General features: G+C 52.0%; 1 protein-coding gene across 1 annotated transcript in view; it reads left to right on the forward strand.

The window, feature by feature from the left end:
* The window catches only part of LOC143022243 (colorectal mutant cancer protein), an 829,486-nt gene that overhangs the window by 105,870 nt on the left and 718,616 nt on the right, over nucleotides 1-5,000 (forward strand). The window lies entirely within an intron of this gene.

Consider the following 5,000-nt stretch of genomic DNA (forward strand, 5'->3'; position numbering starts at 1 on the left):
CTCTACACCCGGACGCGGCCGTTCGGGGGGTCATACGGGGTCATACGGGGTCGTAGTTGGAGTAGATGGTGAGGCGGTTGAGGGTGCGAATGGAAATGACGGTGCCAATGGAGGGCGCCGAAGTAGAGGGTCTGGAAGCGAGACCAGTGACGCGTAGGGAGTAAAGCCCAAAAGAGGATAGTACCGGGGGTAGTGCCGAGGAGAGGATAGTGTCGGGGGAGAGGATAGTGTCGAGGTGAGGATATTGTCGGAGGAGAGTGTAGTTCCGGAGGAGAGGATAGTGCCTGAGGAAAAAGTAGTACCTCAGGAGAGGATAGTGCCGGGAGAAAGGATAGTGCCGGAGGAAAGGATAGTGCCGGAGGAGAGGATAGTGCCGGAGGAAAGGATAGTGCCGGAGGAAAGGATAGTGCTGGAGGAAAGGATAGTGCTGGAGGAAAGGATAGTGCCGGAGGAAAGGACAGTGCCAGAGGAAATGATAGTGCCGGAGGAAAGGATAGTGCCGGAGGAAAGGATAGTGCCTGAGGAGAGGAATGTGCCGGAGAAGATAGTGCCGGAGGAAAAAAATAGTACCTCAGGAGAGGATAGTGCCGGAAGAGAGGATAGTGCCGGAGAAGAGGATAATGCCGTACGAAAGGATAGTGTCGGAGGAGAGGATAGAGCCGGAGGAAAAGTAGTAACTCATGGGAGGATAGTACCGGAGGAAATCATAGTCGTGAGAGGATATTGCTGGAGGAAAGGATAGTGCCGAAGGAGAAGATAGAGCCAGTGGGAAAAATAATACCTCAGGAGAGGATATTGCTGGATTAGAAAAAAAAAAAAAAAATATATATATATATAAAATAATATATAATATATATATATATATATATATATATAAAGTATATATATAAAAATATATTATATATAACATATATATATAAAAATATATTATATATAGTCATATATATATATATATATATAAATATAAATATAATATATATAAAATATATATATATAAATATATATATATATATAAATATATATATATATAAATATATGATAGATACATATATAAATATAGTATATATATATATATAATATATATATATATATATATATAATATAATATAAATAGTACCTCAGGAGAGGATAGTGCCGGAGAAAAAATAGTACCTCAGGAGAGGATAGTGCCGGAGGAAAGGAAAGTGCCGGAGGAAAGGATAGTGCCGGAGGAGAGGATAGTGCCAGAGGAAAAAAAATAGTACCTCAGTAGAGGATAGTGCCGGAGGAAAGGATAGTGCCGGAGGAAAGGAAAATGCCGGGGGAGAGGATAGTGCCGGAGAAAAAAGTAGTACCATAGGAGAGAACAATGCTAGAGTAGAGTATAGTTCTGTAGGAAATAGTACATCAAGAGAGGATAGTGCCGGAGGAGAGGATAGTGCCGGAGGAGAGGATGGTGATGGAGGGGAGGATAGTGCCGGAGGAGAGGATAGTACCGGAGGATAGGATAGTACCGGAGGATAGTAACGGAGGAGAGGATAGTGTCGGAGGAAAGGAAAGTGCCGTTGGAGAGGATAGTTCCGGAGGAAAGAATAGTGCCGGAGGAGAGGATAGTGCCGGAGGAGAGGATAGTGCCGGAGGGGAGGATAGTGACAGAGGGGAGGATAGTGCCGGAAGAGAGGATAGTGACGGAGGATAGTAATGGAGGAGAGGATAGTGTCGGAGGAAAGGAAAGTGTCGTTGGAGAGGATAGTTTCGGAGGAAAGAATAGTGCCGGCGGAGAGGATAGTGACGGAGGAGAGGATAGTGACGGAGGAGAGGATAGTGACGGAGGAGAGGATAGTGCCGGAGGAGAGGATAGTGCCGGAGGAGAGGATAGTGCCGGAGGAGAGGATAGTGCCGGAGGAAAAATCTTTGTCGAGATTGCCAGAGTAAAGGAGGTCGGGGATATTTTGTCCGACATTTTCTCCGGCAATCCTCAACGCGTTCTCCTCTCTCCTTTGGTCAACACATTTTCAGACTCTTTGTCCTTTTTTTTTTCGTGTTTCCTTCACTCGAAAATGTATTATCCTTCCTCTTTCTCGTCCTCCTTCTCGTCCTCATTTATGTCCTCCTTTATGTCCTCCTTCTCGTCCTCCTCCTCGTCCTCCTCCTCGTCCTCCTTCTCGTCCTCCTCCTCGTCCTCCTTCTCGTCCTCCTTCTCGTCCTCCTTCTCGTCCTCCTTCTCGTCCTCCTTCTCGTCCTCCTTCTCGTCCTCCTTCATGTCATCCTTCTCGTCCTCCTCCTCGTCCTCCTCCTCGTCCTCTTCGTCCTCCTCATCCTCCTCTTCGTCCTCGTCCTCGCCCTCTCATCCTCGTCCTCTCATCCTCGCCCTCTCCTCCTCACCATCTTCCACGTCCTCCTCTTCGTCCTCCTCTTCGTCCTCCTCCACGTCCTCCTCTTCGTCCTCCTCCTCGCCCTCCTCGTTCTCCTCTTCGTCCTCCTCGCCCTCCTCTTCGTCCTCTTCCTCCTTGTTCACGTCTTCCTCCTTGTCCTCCTCCTTGTCCTCCTCGTCCCCCTCCTTCTTGTCCTCCTCCATGTCCTCCTCGTCCTTCTCTTCCTCCTCCTCCTCGCCCTCCTCCTAGCCCTCCTCATCTTTCTCGTCCTCCTCCTTGTCCTGCTTGTACTCCTCCTCACCCTCCTCCTCACCCTCCTCCTCGCCCTCCTCCTCACCCTCCTCCTCGCCCTCCTCCTCGCCCTCCTCGCCTTCTGTTTGTCCTCATCCTCGCCTTCCTCGCCCTCCATGTCTTGTTCCTATTCCTCCTCCTCCTCCTCCTCTTACTCCCTCCTCGCTCCCTCTTCTTCCTTCCTTCCTTTTCCTTCCACTGTCTTACCTTTTTTTTTTCTCTCTTTCTCCTCTCTTCTACCTCCTTGCTCTCTTCTCTTTACATCCACGTTGAGACGTCCTCTCCAACTCGGACGCGAACTAGTGATTCTTTCATTTCCATTTTGTTTTTGTTTTTCTTTTTTTCTCGCGTTTTCTCGTCTCCTGTGAAGCAACATTGTCTTCCCCATGTTTTCGTCATCGTCCAAGAAATATCTGATTGGAGGAAAGGAAGGGGAAAGGAGGCGAAGGGAGAGTGATGGAGGGGAAGGGATAGAGGGGTAGGTAGGGGAGGGGAGCAGAGGGGAGGGTAAGGGAAAAGAAGGAAAGGGAGGAGAAGGGAAGGGAAGAGATGGGAAGGGAAGAGAAGGGAAGAGAAGAGAAGGGAAGGGAAGAGAAGGGAATGGAAGAGAAGGAAAGGGGAGAGAAGGGAAGGGAAGAGAAGGGAAGAGAAGAGAAGGAAAGGGAAGAGAAGGGAGGAAAGGGAGGGGAAAGGAGGCGAAGGGAGGGTGATGGAGGGGAAGGGATAGAGGGGAGTAGAGGGGAGGGGAAGGGAAAAGAAGGGAAGGGAAGTGAAGGAAGGAAAGGGAAGGGTGGGAACTGTGAGGGAAAGGGAGGGGAAAGGAGGCGAAGGGAGGTTGATGGAGGGGAAGGGATAGAGGGATAGGTAGGGGAGGGGAGTAGAGGGGAGGGAAAGGAAAAAAGGGAAGGGAAGAGAAGGGAAGGGAAGTGAGGGGAGGAAAGGGAAGGGTGGGAACTGTAAGGGAAAGGGAGGGGAAAGGAGGTGAAGGGAGGGTGATGGAGGGGAAGGATTTGAGGGATAGGTAGGGGAGGGGAGCAGGGGGAAGGGAAAGGGAAAATAAGGGAAGGGAAGAGAAAGGAGGGGAAGGGAAGGGGTGGGGAATATGAGGGAAAGGGAAGGGAAGGGAGGGGAGAAAATTAGGGGAGTGGAGGGAGGATGGGGGATAGAGGGGTAGGTAGGGGAGGAGAGAAGAGAGGAAGAGAAGGAAAAGGAAGAGAAGGGAAGGAGAGGGGGAGGCGAGGGGAAAGAGTGGAGGAAAGGGGAAAGAGAGAGGGATGTGTGAAAGAGGAGAAAGAGAGGGGAATATATTTATATGCGTTTATGTACCGAATATAATGTATTCCATATTTTTTTTGTGTTATAGATATATAGATATATTGAAATATTGACCATGTTCGTCTTGTGTTCTTCAGTAGCATTTGGCGGGGTGGTAGGGGGAGGGGGTGGTAGGGGGAGGGGGTGGGAGGGGGAGGGGGAGGGGTGGGATTGGGTGTGAGGGGGGAGGGGTGGGATTGGGGGGAGGGTTGGGATAGGGTGGGAGGGGGAGGGGGTGGGAGGGGTGGGGAGGGGGAGGGGGAGGGGGAGGTGTGGGAGGGGGAGGGGGAGGGGTGAGAAAGGAAGGAGAGCGAAGGAGAGACGGGGGGTGGGGTGTAATAAGAGTAAGTGGAAGCTTCATTAGAGGTCCGTCCTTATCATACTTTACTTAATTTATGAGTTGCAAACAGTCATCTTTGTGATCTCCCACCCTCTCCCCCTTCCCCTCCTCCTCCCCCTCCCACCCTCCCCCGCCTACTCTCGCACCCCTTCCCCTGCCATCTACTCCCCATCCCCTCCCCTCCCTCTCCCCTCCCATTTCCCCTCCCCTTCCCCCTCTCCCTCCTCGGCTTCCCCCTCCTCTTTCTCTTCTTTCCCATTTCCCTTCCCCTTCCCCCTCTCCCTCCTCCGCTCCCCCCGTCCCTTCCTCCCCCTCCCTCCTCCCTTCCCCTCCCCTTCCCCTCCCTTCCCCTCCCCCTCCCTTCCCCTCCCCTTCCCCTCCCCCTCCCCTCCCTCCCCCCCCCTCCCTTCCCCCTACCTTCCTCCCACTCTCCCCTTCCCGCCTCCCCCTCCCTTCCCTCCCTTCCCACCACCTCCCTTCCCCTTCCCCTCCCCTTCCCCTTCCTCTCCCCTACTCTCCTCCTCTTCCCCTTCCCCTCCCCCTCCCCTTAACCTACCCTTACCCTACCCTCCCACCTTCCCTCCCCCTCTCTCCCTCCTCCCCCGCCCCTACCCCGTCTCCTCTCCATCTCCTTTCCTCTCTCTTACTGTATCTCCATCATCCTTCTCACTTCCTTCCTCTTTTTTTTTCTTTGTATCATG

The sequence above is a fragment of the Oratosquilla oratoria genome, chromosome 44 (assembly GCF_046742065.1).
Source record: "Oratosquilla oratoria isolate Oo_2021 chromosome 44, ASM4674206v1, whole genome shotgun sequence".
Lineage (NCBI taxonomy): Eukaryota > Metazoa > Arthropoda > Malacostraca > Stomatopoda > Squillidae > Oratosquilla > Oratosquilla oratoria.